General features: G+C 40.5%; 1 long non-coding RNA gene across 1 annotated transcript; it reads right to left on the reverse strand.

The window, feature by feature from the left end:
• Window positions 1-25: 25 nt before the first annotated feature.
• On the reverse strand, window positions 26-19,173 carry LOC311253655. Its single transcript, XR_014621767.1, has 4 exons — window positions 19,085-19,173; window positions 17,494-17,602; window positions 15,407-15,569; window positions 26-1,043 (listed from the first exon to the last, which is right to left on the reverse strand). It is a non-coding gene; the product is annotated as an uncharacterized lncRNA (long non-coding RNA).
• Between the last annotated feature and the right edge of the window lie 1,200 nt (window positions 19,174-20,373).

A 20,373-nucleotide genomic window follows, 5' to 3' on the forward strand; every position in this document is an offset into this window, starting at 1 on the left:
GATTATGTTCCGGATCTATAACCTGTTCATATTCTATTAAGTTTTGTTCCAAGTTATCACATTGCCTCAATGGGCTTTACAGTCTGTAAAGTGAACGACATCCTCTGTCCTTAGACCCTCGATTCGAGTGAGGAAAAACTTGCCATCTTGATGGGGAAAAAAAAAAAAAAAAAGACCCTTTTAACCAGAAAAAAAAGACGACGGAAGAAACCTCAGGGAGAGCCACAGGGGAGGGATCTCTCTTCCAGGACGGACAGTCATGCAATAGATGTCGCATGTACAGAAAGAACAGCAATCACAGTTTACAGGTTGCATTGACAGAAAATCTGATAAAAATTATATATGTAAAGTATGTGGATCCAGGAGACGACTGAGCAGGACAAGGCATCGTCAGGGGGTGCCCGAGCCACACGACCTCCTGTCCACCGTGGTGACCTGGAAGAGGGCAGGCCACACAGGATAATTAGTAGTAGAGAGAGAGATCAGAATGAGGAGGCCTCAAAATTTACAGGAATACAGTTATAAGGAGATAGCGAAACAAGGAGAGGAACGATCCAACGGAGCCCGGGTGTGACAATCCAGATCTGACAGTATGTGGGGCTGTAGGAGCCAGGAGAGGTAGATGGTCTCTGGGGCCTGAGTTCATCAGAAGGGAGCCTGAATGAAAAGAGAGTAGGAGGAGAAAGAGGGGGAGAAAGTGACACAGCTTGCACCTTGTGGGAACAGAAAGAAAAACAAGGTTATAGAAATGCAATGTTAATCAGAATAAGCAGATTATTACTCGTCGGCAGGACAATGTGGCGTCTAATACTATAGCTTACTCACTGAGACTGAGTTGACCCACCGAAGAAGCTAGCAGTCGATGTCAAGGACTAATTAAAGGCCAAGTCAGAAAAAGTGAGTTTTGAGTTTAGATTTAAAGGCGTCAATAGAGCCAGATTGTCTAATATCAGCTGGGAGTTTATTCCAGAGGAAGGGGGCCTGATAGGGGAAAGCCCTGCAGCCAGCTGACTTCTTCTTAACCCTGGGAACCATCAGGAGCCCTGAATTTTGAGAGCGTAGTGCACGAGTTGGAGAATACAGTATAATAAGATCTGACATGTACGACGGGGCAAGGCTGTGTACAGTTTTGTATGTCATCAGCAGCACCTTAAAGTCTGATCTCATATGTATTGGGAGCCAGTGCAGTGAGGCTAAGATTGGTGTAATATGATCAAATTTTCTTGTACATGTTAAGACTCTAGCTGCAGCATTTTGAACCATCTGAAGACCTTTAGTGCTCCCATGTTGAAGACCCGAAAATAAGGCATTGCAGTAATCCAGCCTAGACGAAACAAAGGCCGTGGACAGGAAGGACCTAATTTTGGCCATATTGCGCAGGTGGTAAAAAGCGATCTTGGTAATTTCTTTTATGTGCTGATGGAAAGAGAGGCTAGAGTCAAAAGTAACACCTAAATTCTTAACAGTTGAACTTTGATCACGTGACAGTAACTCTCGACAGTTGTGTTATTTCTCAAAGGGGTGTCTCTGTCGAGGGGGAGCAATGACCAGCATCTCAGTTTTATCCGAATTTAGGAGCAGGAAATTTTCTGACATCCAGCTCTTCACGGCACACAGGCAGGTCTCCAATTTGGCGATTTGAGATTTATCATCAGCTTTGATGGGCACATACAGCTGAGTGTCGTCCACATAGTGGAAATGTATTCCCTAACTCTGTATTCCCAAACTCCGAGTATGGAACACCATACTTCACATCAGTAAATATCGATGTAGTACTTTTATATATACAATATAACAATATGCCGTGACCTGTGGTGTCAAATGCAGCACTGAGATCTAGTAACAGAAGCACTGAGGTAGAGTCTAAATCTAAATTAAGTAAGTAAGATGTCCTTTACCACTTTAGTAAGGGCAGTTTCGGTGGAGTGACAGGCTCTGAAAGCTGATTGAAAAGGTTCCAGGAGATTGTTATTAGTTAGGTAGCCTGAAAGTTGCTGGGACACAACTCTTTCTAAGATTTTGGAGAAGAAGGGAAGGTTGGATACTGGCCTATAATTATTTAGAGATCCTGGGTCAAGGTGGGGTTTCTTAAGTAGAGGCTTAACCACAGCAGACTTAAAACTAGCAGGGACAACACCTGTCATGAGCGATAAGTTAACAATATTTAACATTGTAGGTCCCAGTGCTGGCCATAGATCCTTAAACAGTTTTGCCAGAAGGGTGTCCAGGATGCAGGTAGTTGGCTTTGAGGATGAGACAATTTTAGACAATATCTCAGGGGAGATATCTTCAAAATTGTTTAGAGCCGGGGCTAACTGAGAATCGGCAGAAGGCTGTTTTATAATCAACTTTGACGAGGAAGCCAGAGATGATGAATTAATTTTGGCTCTAATATCATCAATTTTATTGCAAAAGAAATCTAAGAAATCATTTGCATTAAAGGATGTACAGCTCACAGACTGTGGTTTTTTGATTAAGTTTAGCCACAGTGTCAAAGAGAAATCTAGGATTGTGTTTATTATTGTTTATTAGGCCAGATAAATATGCTGTTCTAGTGGCATTAAGAGCACGCTTGTAATTAAGTACACTATGACAGCATGCAAGATGAAAAACGACTAATTTAGATTTTCGCCATGCACGTTCCATTTTCCTGCAGGCCTGTTTGAGATCTCGGGTTTCATTAGTAAACCAGGGAGAAGATTTCTTTGGTCGTCTTGTCTTGGTAGAGACCGGTGCCACAGAATCGAGGAGAGAAACGATTACCGAGTTAACTTAATTGGTGAATTTTTCCACAGGCTTTGTCGCAATCGCAAAAGGGGCCAGGACCCCAGCCAATTTATCACAGAGTGTCGCTATGATTGCCGGGCTGATATGACGAGAGGTGGAAACATTTGTGTCATTGATACAGGGACAGGCTAATGACGCTTCAAATGTAATAAGAGAGTGGTCTGACACAGCAGAGGAGACGGAAGCAACATTCAGGGCTGACGCATCTAATCCATGGAAAAGAATCAAATCCAGAGTGTTACCACTGGAATGAGTAGGTTCATGAACGAGCTGAGTAAAGCTAGACATATCGAGCAGACCCAAAAAAGCTTTACTTAGAGCAGTGGTTCTCAACTATTTTCTGTCATGCCCCCCCTAGAGGACAGAAATTTTTTCACACCCCCCCTGAATTGAAATATTATTGAGAACCTGATAATAATTATTCATTTATCTGTATAAACCACTGTATGAGTTGCTGGCACCAGCATTCTGCATACAATCACCTGATTATCAAAATAGATTAAAAACATCTGCATCTCATCTCATCTGTTAACATCTGCAACAACTTCAAACAATTTCCAAGTTTAGTTTATTAACTCAATTTGTAACATTTAAACAAGACTGTGATTCTCAAAACAGAGAAAAAAGCGCAAATGATTCACTGGGATGTGCATTTTTATAGACTTAACACATTAACATTCAAAACTTTAAACTGTAAACATTGGTCACTTGTCAGCTTCATCAGCTTATTCCTTTTCAAAAAGGACTTTTTAATTTTTTTTGTGCAACATTTGCAACAATATTGCTTTTTTTTAAACGTTATTTTACTACGCACTGACAAATCTAAACATGTACACACTTATCATCATATGGATGCAGTTAATGTGGGATCCTGACCCACCAAACATCCTGGAAAATGACAAAGTTACATTTTTCTCTTAATTACATAATCACCATCAGTAAACGGGACGCCGTCTGTCACTCGCAGGGAGGGAGGCTGTTTTATGGAGGAAAGATCACTGAAGTCTCGGTCAGTAGGGCTGACTTAGCAGTGATGTTTTTCACCGCGACAAACACTTGCCGAGTTAAAGTTTTTTGCCGGGGACAGACGCCGTTTTTCGGGCAGAAATGTGACGAAGAGTCGGTTGGACCGACAGGCTGACAGACACTTTTCCACATATAATTGCTGTATTTTTTTCCTCATAAGTTGCCAAAGACACGACCAGTTACCACGTTACTGTTGTTTGGTCCTGTAACATTGCTTTGTGGGACATTTCTCTATATTTTATTGAGTGTCGGACCCGTTTAGTTATCACACAGTGAACACCATCAGATCGACAACCCCCCGCTCCCCACCGTCAGCTTATCTGCTCACACTGGTTCGGTTCGCCAATACTGTGCCTCTGATACCTCCGTAGGAGCATCAGAGGCAGAGGGAAATTTCACCCCTCGCCGCATCTGAAACTTTCACACAGAGGCAGATGGGGAGAATTGGCGCAGGATCCCCGCATGCAAACAGCAGTGTGAATGGGGCTACTAATAATGACAGTGGAAAATGAAAATGAAATGAAAGTCCTGACCTGCCTCTCACGCCCCCCCCGACACCTCACCGCGCCCCCCACCATTTGAGAAGTACTGACTAGGAGAGTCAGAAGGCTTATTTAAGTGGATATTGAAATCCCCAATAATTAGGATCTTATCTGAACTAGTTACAAGATCTGCAATAAATTCACCGAATTCTTCTAGGAACTGGGAATAAGGCCCTGGAGGTCTGTAGATTACCACCAGGGGAAAGCCTGTTACTACTTGATGGAGATGGTTTTAACACCAGGGCCTCAAAAGAAGTAAATTTAATTTCCTGGTTGGAGCTTAAACTGAAAATAGATAGATGTAGATTAGAGCAACGCCTCCTCCCTGTTTAGAGGCCCGAGCAACATGGGCATAGTTATAATCAGGAGGGGAGGCTTCATTTAATGGCAGAAAAGTATTAGATTTCAGCCATGTTTCACATAAGCCAATCATGTCCAGCTTATGATCAGTAATCAAATCATTAATCAGTAAGGCTTTGGTTGACAGTGATCTAATATTAATAAAGCCAAGGAATTGGAACAAGGTACCTTTTAGTAGTTAGATTTGGCTGCCTATGCAGGTAGGGATGACGGGATGCCATTGTGATTAGCTTTGGTATTTTATTATGCGAGACTGTGTAAGGTGCTTGCTAAGACATTTCCCCACTGTCAGAGGTGGAGATCAAGATTAAATTATTGTGGTTTATAGGGGTGTCAACATCTACACGTGTAAACGGGTACGCGGATAATAAATCATAACCGTTTAGAAAAGTTTACGCGTCATTTTTCCTCCTCGTTTATTTCTCACCAATATATAGGCCTATAGTATTTTTAGGGGTGATAATGTTGCCTAAAAGCTTCAGATAAAAACATTAACTAACTATACAATTAAATGTTCCCACTAGTGCAGTTATCCGCATACACAATAGATGCATAGGGCACAATGTTCTGTGATATATAAAAAAAACCCGCGGCCACAGCTATTTGTGTTTTTCAGACCCGCGAGACCACTTAAAGGCAAGACAGCTGCTGTGTAGAATAGGCTGCGGAGGACTTGAGAAGAGCGCGGCGCTCATCTTCTCCATGCGCAAATGTCGTCCTGCTGAAAACAAAAACTGTTAGTTTTTTTCGATTGCTAAGATGCATTGGTCGAAACTGAAGCGACATGTTCAAAACTCTTAACACAGTCTGCAAAACAGAAATGCATGTGGGCTTAACTGTCTCACTGCGTTTGGCCTCATTAGAAAGCATATGTTGGAGCCTATTGATTCTTTGTATTAATTATTTGGAAAATGGTATATGGTAATGGTATAAAATAATGCTAATGATAAGGATGACTATTCAGGATATATATTGTACATGAACTATTATTTATGATCGTTTTGCTGCTCAGGTCCCTCCTCCTAGTCAGGCCATCCTCCTCCTGTGATTAGGGAGAGAGGACAGCTGGTTTGTGCTTTTGTCTGTTTTTTGTGTTGAAGGAGTGAGGAGTGAAACAGTTTATCAACCACTAAATTACGTTTTTTATTTGCTCATTGTCTGAAGTCAACCCGCAGAATATTTCTGTTTATGTAAATAAATTCAAAACTTTTTGTTGAAACTGGAAACATCTCCGCGAGTGCTTATTATTAAGTGAGTCGTGGACCTCCTCCTCAGAAACTAGGGTTTTTTTTACCTTTTTTGAATGCAAGGAAGGAAAGTGGAAAGTCGGCGGATCACTCGCCGACAGATGAAGAAAGCAGCCGGCGGGCCGTGACTAAAATCAGCTGATCGACTCTATGAACGAATGCGCCGTTGCGCTACAAAGAAACAATCGAACACTATGGAAGGCAAAGTTGTGGATTGTGGATGTGGATTGCAATAAAACGGGGACGTTGGAATGATGTTTAAGAATGAACTTAACGGAAATTAAAGGAATTTGTGTGGTTATTTGTGATGATGTCTGACACACCTGAGACCGCAACTGAGTCTGAGGACATGTTGAAATCGCGCATTGCTTCGCGCAGAGGCAGATTGGGAGCATGCACGAGGAGGACAAATGAAATAAAGGCTTTGATGACTGACGTTGGAAATGTTGATAAAGTCAAAGACACATTTGAAGCGTTTAAAGGAGCTGTGGATGAATTTAAAAATGCTCACAAATCTGTGCAAGAGCTCTTATCAGAGGAGGAAAAGGAAAATGATTATTATGACTGGTATGAACCCAGAATAACTAACCTGAATTACTTCATGAAAGATGTTGAAACATGGAAAAGAGAAATTGCACAATCAAAAGTTGGACCACTGGACAGCATATCAAATGTGTCACACAAATCAAAGTCTTCCACTTCCACTGGATCATCAACCTCCAGATCTTCCTCAGTCTCCTCAGAGTTAAAAAAGGCCAAAGCGGAACAAGCTGCTGTGATGGCTCGAGCTGCTGCATTGAAAGAAAAACACACTTTGCAACTGGAGGAAACAAAACTGAAATCAAAGATGGAGCAAATGGAGCTGGAAGCAGACCTCGCAGCATCAACTGCTAAAATAAAAATCCTTCAAAGTGATGAGGTGGATCAGGAAGCTCTGGGTGATGGCATGAAGGAGTATTATGACTCTCACCATGAACCAGAAACAATGGAGAGCAATGTAGAATTTGCACAGTTAGGTGCAATACCCAAAACTCCACTTCACCAAACCATCTTAAGTCTCCACAGACCTCCACCTACAAGGGGTACCAACACACCAGAAAATAAACCTCAAAACAAGAATTTAACTGAAAAACATAAAAACGAAACTGCAAATCATAATCACACCATAACTAATGCTGCTCATGATAACTTGGATGTGGTTATTCAAAGACAAAGACAAATGACTTAGCAGAACTCATTGTCTCACAGCAAAACCTGTCTGTTACCTGCAAGAGAGATTTCTGTGTTTGATGGTAACCCATTGGCATATCAGTCTTTTATCCATGCATTTGAACACTTGGATTGAAGACAAGACTAAAAATAATCAGGACAGACTCTACTATCTTGAGCAGTTTATCTCTGGTTTACCAAGAGACTTGCACATGGATGGGAGCAGGGGCTATAGTGAAGCAAGACACCTCTTAAAAGAGCACTTTGGGAATGAAATGAAAGTTTCTGGAGCTTACCTGGAAAAAGCCTTGAACTGGACAGCGATTAAAGCCGAGGATGGGAAAACGCTGCATGCATATGCAATGTATTTGAGAGCATGTTGTAATGTAATGCAAGATTTACAGTATTTAGAGGAACTCGAGATCCCATCAAACCTAAGGCGAATAGCATCCAAACTACCCTACAAACTCCGGGAAAGGTGGCGAACCACAGCCTATGAGACACAACAGAGAACTGGCAGGAGAATCAGATTTCAGCACCTTGTGGATTTTGTGGAAAAACATGCTAAGATGCTTTTGGATCCGTTGTTCGGGGACATTCAAGACCAAATGACAACAAAAAAGTCTATCCCAAGAAGTAAAAATGAACCAAAATTAATAAGAGGCAAAAACAGCAGCTTCGCTACTTCAGTAGCAGTGAATACAGAGAAAGCAGGATGCGCTGTAAAACGCACTCTGATCGACCGCCCACAATTCAAAACACAGTCACATGACAACAAGGTTGAATTCTTAAGAAGCCATGGATACTGCTTTGGTTGCCTACTAAAAGGTCATCTAAGCAAAAAAGAAGATTAATGTGTCAAGTTTGTCAAATGAAACATCCTACTGTACTTCATATTCAAAGTGCAAAAGGCCCAAAACAGGAAAATCAACCAAAAGCCACTGCTGAGACAGAAGATAACCCCATAAGCAGTGCTCGTTTCAGCAGGTGATGGAACTGGGGCCGGGAGAGACTGTGCACTTGCGATTGTTCCAGTCAGAGTTAAGGTGGCAAAAGGGAGCAGGTATATTCAGACCTATGCCTTCCTCGATCCAGGCAGCACAGCAACATTTTGCACAGAAAATCTAATGAACCTGTTGAATGCGAAAGGACGCAAAACAGAGATACTTTTGCGAACAATGGGACAGGAAAACCCTGCAGGGACCTATGAGGTCAGAGGACTGGAGGTGGGAGACTTGGAGGGCTGCACATATCTGGACCTGCCGAAAGTTTACACGCAGAACAAAATCCCTGTCTCAAAGGAAAACATAATCACAGAAGCTGATTTGGAGAGGTGGCCTTATCTCAGTTAAAGGAAATTGAGGCAGACATTGAACTCCTCATTGGGACTGATGTTCCTCGAGCAATGGAGCCATGGAAAATAATAAACAGTCATGATAATGGACCATATGCAGTCCAAACCTTACTGGGATGGGTGGTAACTGGACCACTCAGTGTTAATAGTCCTGCAGAACGTGCTGGGCCCATTGCAGTGTCAAGTAACAGAATCTCTGTTGTTGAGTTGAAGGATCTACTCATCAGACAATATAACCAGGATTTCTCTGAGAACATGTATGAGGAGAAAATTGAGATGTCAGTTGAGGATAAACGTTTTATGGAGATTGATTCCAGCTCAGCATTCCTTAAAGATGGCCACTGTCATTTACCACTGCCTTTCAGGGATAAAGACAAGGTCATGCCTGATAACTATGATACGGTAAAGGAACGCACACTGCACCTTATGAAAAAATTTAAGAAGGATAAGACGTATGCCGAGGAATACACCTCCTTCATGGAGGACATTCTCAAAAAGGGTTATGGAGAGAAGGTTCCACCTCAGCAGCTTCGCAGAGGGGATGGACGGGTCTGGTATATCCCACATGATGGCATCTACCACAAGCGAAAACTCAAACTGAGGGTGGTGTTTGACTGTACATCCTCATTTCAAGGAACGTCTCTGAATAAGGAGCTCCTCCAAGGTCCAGACTTAACAAACGCCCTCATCGGAGTGCTATTAAGGTTTCGCCAAGAACAAACTGCAGTTATGGCAGACATTGAGGCAATGTTTTATCAAGTACATGTTGATGAAAAGGACAGAGACTTTCTGAGGTTTTTGTGGTGGCCAGAGGGTGATATCAGCAAACCGCTTGATGTTTACAGGATGAAAGTTCACCTCTTTGGCGCTGTATCATCCCCGAGCATTGCTAATTTTGCCCTGCGTCAAACTGCTGATGACAACCAGAAGCATTACTCTGATGAAGTTATGAAAACCATCAAAACTAACTTATGTGGGTGATTGCCTCCGATCTGTGGCAACAGCAGACCGAGCCATAAAGCTTGTCAAAGATCTCACTAAAGCCTGCGATCAGTGAGGTTTCACATTGACAAAATGGGTCAGCAAAAACTGTGAGGTGTTAGCAAGCATTCCTGAGCATCACAGAGCAAAGGCAGTCAAGGAACTGGACCTGGGTAAAGAAAAGCTGAAAGAACAAATCACAGTCGAGCCTGCACTTGGAATCCACTGGAACACCCACAGTGACACCTTCAGCTTTAAAGTAACTGTCAACAGCCGGCCTGCAACCAGAAGAGGTATACTCTCCACAGTAAGTTCAGTTTATGACCCATTAGGTTTTCTCTCTCCTTTCATCCTGAAAGCCAAACAACTACTGCAAGAGCTCTGCAAATCCAGGTATGGATGGGATCAAGTTATTCCACAGGAATTTGCAATGCCCTGGCAGAGATGGATCGGGGAATTAATTCAGTTACGTGGGTTTCAAGCAGCAAGATGTATAAAGCCTGAGAACTACGACCCAGTGGCGACCGCTGAGCTGCATCACTTCTGCGATGCAAGTGAGTCAGGTTATGGTACAGTAAGCTACCTTAGACTAACAAATCACCAAGGCAAAATCCATATCTCCTTTATATTTGGAAAAGCCAGACTCTCACCTCTCAAGCAGATCACCATACCCAGGCTTGAACTCACTGCAGCAACATTGGCTGTAAAAGTGGATCGGATGCTGAGGAAGGAGCTGCATTTACCACTCACAGATTCAACTTTCTGGACAGATAGTACACCTGTATTGAAGTATATTCACAATCAAACAAAGAGATTTCATACATTTGTATCCAACAGAGTTGCAATGATCCATGATCTCTCTCACACAAGCCAGTGGAGATACATAAATTCAAGAGACAATCCAGCTGACGACGCATCACGAGGATTGCACGTGGAATCTTTCTTAAGATCAAGATGGCTGAGAGGTCCTGAATACCTGGTCAGAGGAACAAAAGACATGGCCAAAGATCACACAAGGTCTAGGAGAGATATCAGCAAATGACCCTGAGGTGAAAAAGGAGGTCACAGTTAACAGTGTGGAAAAGGAGATCACAGTTAACTGTGAGGATTGAAAACCAACATCCGATATGCACATTAATCAAGTATCACTCATCATGGAACCGACTTCAGAGGTCTGTAGCCTGGATATTGAAGGTGAAAAAACTACTTAAATTGCTAAGTCAGCTAAGAAGGAGTCAGACACACTGCCTGGTGAGTCAGCTATCCACCTGGAGATGGCAAACTTCCTAACCACAGACTCATGCATAAATGCTATACGCAGATTCATCTGCAGGAGAGGAGCAGTTATAAGTATCAGGACGGACTGTGGGACAAACTTTGTCGGGGCCCAAAGGGAACTACAAGAAGCTTTGAAAGAGCTGAATCATCAGAAGATTCAAAACACCCTTTTAACAGAGGGAGTAAAATGGACTTAACCCTCCTTTGTGAGCCCACCACGGCGGAGTCTGGGAAAGACTGATCAGACTAGTCAAAAAGATCCTCACATCTGTTCTAAAACAACAAACGCTGGACGATGAAACTCTATCAACAGCACTGTGTGAGGTAGAAGCCATCCTGAATGACCGACCGATAACTACAGTGTCAAGTGAACCCAATGATTTGGAACCACCAACCCCAAACCATTTGCTCCAACTGAAAGCGAAACAACTATGCCACCAGGAGATCATTATTCAAGGAAGAGGTGGAGACAAGCACAGTACCTTACAGATCTCTTCTGGAGATGGTGGACAAAAGAGTATCTTCCTCTCATGCAAGAAAGAAGTAAGTGGAAGAGCATAAAAAGGAACTTGAGTCCTGGAGATCTGGTCATCATTGTTGATAACACAGCACCAAGGAACTCATGGATTATGGGCCGTGTTGTAAAGACATTTCCAGATGCCAAGGGCTGTGTGAGAAGTGTTTTGGTTAAAACCAAAAGCAGTGCGATTCAACGACCAATAGATAAGCTCTGTCTTCTAATGGAGGCAGCAGGATAAATGGAGAGAGGCCGTGATTTTCCAGCCTTCACTATGGACCGTTTCAGATATTCTGACACGATTATGAACTTTGAGAAGACAGATAGTCATCATCAAGTAACTGAATGGACTTTGAATTTAAAGAGCATAATTAATTTCCCTTGTGTAATTGTTCTATTTTGGCTCCTTTTGAATCTTATTTATGTAATTGTTTTGCTAAAGCCAACAATTAGGGGCCGGGATGTTGGAGCCTATTGATTCTTTGTATTAATTATTTGGAAAATGGTATATGGTAATGGTATAAAATAATGCTAATGATAAGGATGACTATTCAGGATATATATTGTACATGAACTATTATTTATGATCGTTTTGCTGCTCAGGTCCCTCCTCCTAGTCAGGCCATCCTCCTCCTGTGATTAGGGAGAGAGGACAGCTGGTTTGTGCTTTTGTCTGTTTTTTGTGTTGAAGGAGTGAGGAGTGAAACAGTTTATCAACCACTAAATTACGTTTTTTATTTGCTCATTGTCTGAAGTCAACCCGGAGAATATTTCTGTTTATGTAAATAAATTCAAAACTTTTTGTTGAAACTGGAAACATCTCCGCGAGTGCTTATTATTTAGTGAGTCGTGGACCTCCTCCTCAGAAACTACTCTGACCTTTTTTGAATGCAAGAGTAGCCATAACAGCATATACAAAAGGAGTGGCTTCTGATTCTTTTTCCTGTGCAAGTATGGATCAAAGAGCAGCGGGCAAAGTTGGTAGAGAGAGAAGAGCAGCCAGGAGAGGGAGGAGTTTAGTTTTATCTCTTACTGTAATTTGTATTCTACCCCTGGAATTCTGAGATTCTGCATTATTCTGTTTACGTAATCTTTATTTTTTGTATGGTCCTGAAGTACTTATGCAAAAGCACAAATGTTCTTGAATAAATCTCTGCATTCCTGATTCAGTGTTGTTGCAATATATTACAGCATATACTATAATTTAGAACCATTAAAGTGCAAAAGATCCTATATAAAATACTGATTTACCTGACAAAAATCATTCAAACTTGAAATATAAGATGTATTTGATGTAATGTTCTTTGTTGTTAGTATTTTGCCGTTCCGTTTGTTAAGAGTGATTGTGTGTGTTGTGAGACACACTTTTGGGCATGAGATTAACTGTTGAGCTGAGCTGCAAGATGGAAATGCAGACTGTGTTAAGAGTTTTGAACATGTCGCTTCAGTTTCGACCAATGCTCCTTAGCAATCGAAAAAAAATTGTAATGGCTTTTTATTTTAGCCTTTATTGTTACGTGTTGTTGTATACATTATATTGTTGGTTGGTGTTCTGTGTCGGCTTTTTACGACCTGATCACATATCCTCGCGTCTAAAGAGGAGGAAAAAAACATCCCCCCCCCCCCCCCCCCGGACAGTTTTAGTGAATAATTGTGAGATTCCCCCTCTACTTTTTTAGCTTTGTGGATATAAAGGTGAAGTTTTTTCCTCTCACTTCAGCATACTTTGGCTTCTTTTTTAGTTTCTTTCTATCGCCAATTCCAGATTACTTTTACTATGAGACGTATTAAAATTCAGAGGCAGCTTCCGTTGCGAGAGAGGGATGCAGTTTGAACTATAAGTTTAAAAACAAATTGTACAACTGTGAGAAATAGTTAAAACAATGATTAAAGAAGAAGGTTAAACCTTTTTCAGCTTTCACTCACGTTTTCTTTTCTGTCAAAATGACAGATTTTATTTTCAACTCATTTTACTTTCTGTCATAAGTAGGCCTAAGCCTTAAAATGTTAAATGAAGCTCTGTGATTTATCTGTTATGTCGGCTTTAATTTAGTACCTATTTGAAATAGGTCTACAAGAATCAAATCAAATCAAATTTTATTTGTATAGGCCAAATTCACAAATCACAGTTTGCCTCAGAGGGCTTTACAATCTGTACAGAGACGACACCCTCTGTCCTTCGACCCTCGATTCGAGTGAGGAAAAAGCTCTTTTAACAGGGTTAAGAATAACAGAATAACGTTGAATAAACGTTTTTGTCTGATAACTACTGGAATGGCTTTGATTTAATGGGATTAGGAGGCGGTTGAATGGAGGCAACTGCGATAGAAAGAGATCATAAATCTCAGACGTGTAACCGGGTACACGTCGGTTAGAAGCCCCGCGCATATTTAGAGCATGATTCAATGAGAGAGTAGCGGGGGAAGGTGACAGTCTCAATGTTGCAAACTAGGGTATCAGTCTGGTACTCTGCACTACAATACCATGTTAACTAGACTCCACACCAGCATTGACTGTATCGCTAGCAGGCTCTCTAGTCACCTGTGACCTGCCAAATGCTACATCCCTGATGTCAAACCTGCATCAAACACCTGTCTATATTGCTAGACAAAGCAGCAGCGCCGACTCCAGTAGGATGAAGGCCATCTGCTCTCAGACCACACAACCAGTGGCTTGCTCCCGCGCCTTCCACGCCGCGACCGAGCAGGGACAAATTCCACAGCAGCTGCCGACGAGACTAAGCTAGTGCTAAGGCTAGCAGGCCTGCTATCAGGCCTGGGGCTAACACTATCTGCAGTGCCCGTGTTTCTAACTGAGAGAAGCTGTTCTAGCTCACGGACACGTCTCTCTAATAGAGACACCCTATCTGCAACTGCAGAACAGTCAGCACAAGCCATCGTAACACTTGTTTGTCGAGGCTGTGTCGACTGCGGTGAAAGGCAAAAAGCAGTGAGCTAGGCTAAGCCTAGGAAGCTAACCGGGCAGTAACAGACTACCCAGTAACAGAAAAGCGGTTCGACAAAGTACGTACAAGTTATAAAGTCTAACGTTAGCTGCAGTACAAAACCAGTTTGACTATGAAATACTCAGAAATCGAAGAAAAACAGCCAAGATGGATAGAGAAAGAGAGAGACACAGTAAACAACAGCTTTCGATCTCACAGAAGTCCCGGTATGCGTCACAGGCAGCGTAAATATACTACTCTTACTCAGGAATTTCTCAGATTAGAGGTTGGGAAGAGCTAAGAGTGAAATGTAAACAGGAAGAAGACCTGGAGTGTAATTTTGAAGAAGGGGATCATTGTGTACTAGTAGTCAGTGTTTTTCTTTTAACTCTAGACATAAAATTACACAATACAATCTTATTCATAGAACATACTATACCCCTGACAGACTACATAAAATGTCTATAGTCAAAGTGCTTAATGATATTACAGGACTAACCATCCCCGCAGAGCTAAGAGTAATTCTCCTGGGTGACACATCTATGTTGAAAGTCAATAAAAACCAACTCAAATTTATTAGAATTGCCCTTATTACAGCCAACAAATGTATAGCTATGCATTGGAAAGATGTATTAGAATCATGCATACCAGGTGAAAAGACTATGTATAATTTGAAGGGTAAACCTGGAGAGTTCCAAAAGATCTGGGGTGGTTTTCTACTATATGTGGACACGGAGTCCACAATACAGTAATCCTCTTATATTTAAACAATGTCATGTGATTGTTAAACATGCTTATTCATCATTTGGTGCTTTATTTTTATTTGTCTTAATTTTTTTTTCTACCTCTCCCTGCCATTTAATCCCTCTCTGCAACAGTTTTGTTTTAGGCTATATATGTTTGTTTGTTTCTTTCTTTCTTTCTTTTGTGATATACTGAAGGCTTGTATTTATTCTTACTAATCTGACTTGGTACACACTCTGTAGGAATGTATGGTCGGACCTGTGGGGATGGGCTGATCTGGTACCTATTTGTCATATTGTTGTACATTGCCCTTTCATTCAGCTCTAGGGTTGTTAAAAAATCTAATAAAGATATTGTTGAAGAAAAAATTTAACAATGTATATAACTATAAAGCAGTATAGTAACTGAAACTCTTACCACCATGTTTTCCCTCTCCACTTGAATGCAAACAAAAATGTAGAGCATGAGGGGTGGTAAGAGCTTCTTCTCCTCTGGGCTTCGTCATCATCAATCAAATCTCCCCTGTATTCAACCACAAAGTATCCTTTGCAGAATGAAACTCGGGTGAATGAACCACGTCCTGTAAGAAAAAAATTAAGGACAAAAAAAACAAATTATGTCCACTACAATTGTTTTTTGATCTGTAGCTAAATGTATTAAAAACACACACTGTAGATAAAGAGCGAGAATAATGTCTAATTTGAATTTATGAAAAAGTGGTAGTGGTGTGCTCATGCCCTGTCTTTATACTGTCAAACTAAATAAAATGCTGGGGCTCCTAAAGAAAAGGGTCAACATGAGAAAAAAAGCAATGGAGCAGGACAAAAATACTTGAGTTGGATTTAAATGCCTTTGTTAAAAAAATGGCTACTTATGGAACGATACTGCCCTGTTTCAACCTAAAAGGCATTCATCAGGGTACAAAATGGTGAACAGAGGGCAAAAATGTTTATAACCTTGGTAAGGGGGGCCACCTAATCCTGACTGAGTGAATACCAGAGGTGGGAATTGTGGAGTCGTCACATCATCTCCATGCCATGTATTTGTTCTTTTCATGCACTAAACCAGCTGAGTCCAATCAGCACAGCTCTTCAGCCAGGAAGGTGAGCTAATTAGTGAATGCACCTGGTTCAGTGACTGAGCAGAACAAATACATGGCATGGAGATGACTTGATGACTCCACAATTCCCACCTCTGGTGAATACAGGAGGCCGACATCAGGACATCCCAATACAAGTCACATTTAAGACGACACACCTCCCCCACATGTTCATCCTGTACATCCTACACATCCTACACATCCTACACTTATAAGAAATACCCAAACATTAAATTGCATCCATTATTATATCCATCACAAGAACACAATCCTGTACCTTGCCATGTTTTGAATAAAGGATTTTATATCCATTTTTATCATTTTTATCTTCCACTTCCTTTTCCCTTTTCAACATTTAAGTTCACTTCATGGCTGCATGATTGAGATGTGCTGCCAACTGCCAGCTATTAAGGTGACCCTGCTGGTATACGGTTCAGCCACGCAGCTGCTGCTGAGGTGATACATGCAGGCAGTGCATCACCTCAGCAGAGGGAGGAGGACAGGATGAATGGCTGTTACTGTATGACGTCTGTATTCTGTATCCTTTCTAAACTTTACTCAATATTACGATTTCAAGAATATGTATTTATTTTACCGACATTTTGACTAATTTCTAGTGATATATTAGTTTATATAGTGGTTTTTCCTGCTGTTAGCTTTACTGTTGCTGCTCTAGAAACAACATAATGTAACATAAAAATTAATAAAAAATTATCATCATCTGTTTCTGAATCTATTCTTGGAAAAAGAAAATAGTAAGCAAAAGAACTGATAAGGAGTATATGTACTGATAAGAAATGTATCACCACTTGTCCATCTATACATCTAGATAGACAGCCAGATAAACAATAACACATTTAACACTAACAACAATAACATTTATTCTCAGCAACAGGCTGCTCCTCCCTAAGTGCAAAACAAACAGACTCAAAGACTCCTTTATCCCACGAGCCATCAAACTCTATAACTCTGCACTTGGTGGGAGGGGGAGGAGTAGCAGGAGAGTGGGGAAGGTGCATTCAACATGACCTGAACACCTAGATCTGTAGTGCTGTAAATGTGCAGTAACTACAATAACTGTACAATATCTCTGTGCAATAACAACAATAACTGTGCAATATCTACTGTGCAATGTACCATTTTTCTTATATTATTATATTTATTATATTTTTGTATTTATATATTTATACTTGCACTGTACCTGTCCTACACACAACTGTGCTCTTTTTGTGCTTTTACTTCTACTTTTTGTCTATTTGAACTCTGTGTGCTTTTCTTTTCTTTTTACTTTTTTACTGTACTGTCGGTCTTTGTGATGCTGCTGGAACCTCAATTTCCCTGAGGGAACCTTCCCAAGGGATAAATAAAGTACAATCTAATCTAATCTAATCTAACACCATCTTACCTTTCACTGCATTGATGTACTTCACCTCCAATCTCCATGTTTTGTCAGTCTTTAAAACAACATGGTGACAGGCATCTTTAAGAAGACTGATCCTTGGTGGCATTTCAAACTGCAAAGAAATTAATAAAAAATGAGATAGCTTAGGCATCACTTCTAGTTAAATTAGATTACAGGGTTTTAAACAATATGTTACCTGAGTAACATATGGACTCTTCCCCTTAGCAAACTGAGAAACAGGAAGTGCAAACATTCAATTTTTACCATCTCTCTCCACCTGCCACTTTTGAAGCATTTAAACTGATGACGAGACTCAAACAACAGAGTACTTGGTCTTCTGTTCTTTTTATTGTGCTATGCCAACTCAATTTCTGTTAAATCCAACCTAAACTTAGTTGTGAAATATTGAGTTTATTGTGTAATGAAATCAATCAGTACAGTCGAGTCTAGATCAGGGTAAACCTTTTCAGACGCACCTTCCAACAATCGCCCAGTAGTCTATCTTAATTAATCCAAAGCAATTTATTGCGATCCCAAACGAACTCCATAAATCAGGATGCACAATTCCAAACGATCAACCAATGGATAATCAACAAATGAAACGAAACTGATAGTAAACTGATGGTATTCGGTGGTTAAAAAACTGTATGATCACCCCGTCCATGTCCAAGGGAAATCACTTCCTGCTTTCCCGTTTAAACACACCTGACAATTAATCATCAAGCCACAGATGATACCATAAGCAAACCATAGGGGGAACAATCATTTCAACTAACCAAGGCATAACACTGTTTCATGAAAATATGTAGCCTACAATAATATAATAATTCTAAACATAAAAATAAAACGCATAAATACCAGTATTCAAACAGAAACATTTCATATATGAGCAATATGGCTCCAACAGTAGGTTCCCTAAATCCTTCATTTAACATATTGCTCGTTTATTATTTTCTTCTATGATATAAAGATATATATTCTCTGAATTTGATTTCCACTGGCATGATTTAGGTTACACGTCCACTACGTTTTTAAGTAATATTCCAAGCAAAACCTGGCTTGCTACACTGCTTAATAACTATAACCAACCAACATTAAAATCGTTCGAAATTAACTGCGCCTTGTCTGAAAAGCATGGCTCTAAAAACTTTGCCTGCTTCAACATGGTTGGATTATCGTCGCCCACATAAGCATGACTTCAGGTTAAATTTGGATCGAGTCAAGTGCATTGTGCTGCGAAACCAATCACCCATCCCCCCACACCAGGTGTGATGGACTCGATGAATATGGCCGCTATACTCCTACCCTGGCACAGATAAAAAAGAAAAATAAATAAGATAACTGACACCCGAACATGCAAATGACCTTAATTTTAACGAGTCAGTCCACCATGGTACCCGAAAACTCTGATAACTGTCTTAATTAGCTGACTGTTAACTCTAGCAAGTGCTAATTAGTGATACACCTGTGTTCGGCTAGCGACCCTTAAACAAGAAAGCCGACAGTTTTAGTAAATAAATAAATGACTACACAACGCATCAAACTGTCATGGCATTACGCTACTGTATATCTCAAGAAAATACTGAATACTTACTGAACACGCCGCTTGTTTACCCTGTTTCATCGACTTCAGCGGTGGCACGGAGCTGTTGCTGTGGCTCGGAGTTGTTACGCTGGCGGTTGTATGACAGCCAACTTCCGGTCAGATTTCACATTAAAAGCATACCGGCGGAAGTCACAATGTAATGGCGATTTAACGAAGGAAAGGTAACGTGCTACTCAGCAAATTAAATGAATAATATTTTTTTATTCAAAGAAACTTCTTCTAGTTGACCCGCATGCCTTTGGGTGAACACTAGTTGAGATTTAATGAGCTTTCTTCAACAGTGGTTTTCTCTTTGCCACTCTACAATAAAGCTTTGACTGATGAAGAACCCAGGCAACAGTTGTTGTATACCGAATTTTCAGCTTTCCCCCATTTCTGAAAATGTTTCTTTTTTTGTATATTTTTTTATATATAAGAGGAAAACATCCAAAGGGGTGAATAATACAAATCCATATACAGTATATATACATATTTATGTGCATAAGCGTGAGTTGAAACAAACAAAAGATCAAAAAACAAAATATAAAGGATTCATTTGACCACATTCACAAAGTACATGCAAGGTACATACAGTATTACCTGATCCTTGATACTATCAATTAACAAGTATACATTAGGACAGACCTGGAATGTTAATGCTCAAGGAGAATTATAGTTGAATCTTAACTTTATCATCTGTCTTTCTTATTAATTAACCTGATCAGGGCACAAGATGAAGAGTAACAATCCACAAAATTAAGCGTGTTTGGTGACTGAACTGTATCTTGTATTTATCCACTGTACAATAACACAATGCCATATACAGTCCTCTATATTTATTTTCATTTTCTTCTTATCTCTACTTTCTATTTTTAACCAAGAATTTATTGTTTATTTTTAGCTAAGAGTTTATTGTTCATTTTTTTTCTTATTTTTATATGTATATATATATTTATACACCCGTTTGCGAGTAGTTGTTGTTGTTGTTTGCAAACTGCCTTGTGTGCTGCTTCCTTACTTTGTAAGCAGCTGGAAATTCAATTTTCCTGAGGGAGTCATCTCAAAGGGATCAATAAAGTCAAGTCTTTTTTCATCTATATCCTTAATATTTCCTATATATCATTATCATGATCATGACATCTTTTGACTTCCAGGGGAGCTATTTTGCCCTCAATACTGTCTTGAAGGACAGCAAAGCCCTCCTCACTCATGGTGCTGTAAGTTCCTTCAGTTACTGTAGACTTTTATCCAATCACACCTCACCTCACATCAGTGAGGTACATTTTCTGTGTTTTCGG

This window comes from Pagrus pagrus (assembly GCF_965226575.1).
Source record: "Pagrus pagrus genome assembly, contig: HAP1_SCAFFOLD_28, whole genome shotgun sequence".
NCBI lineage: Eukaryota > Metazoa > Chordata > Actinopteri > Spariformes > Sparidae > Pagrus > Pagrus pagrus.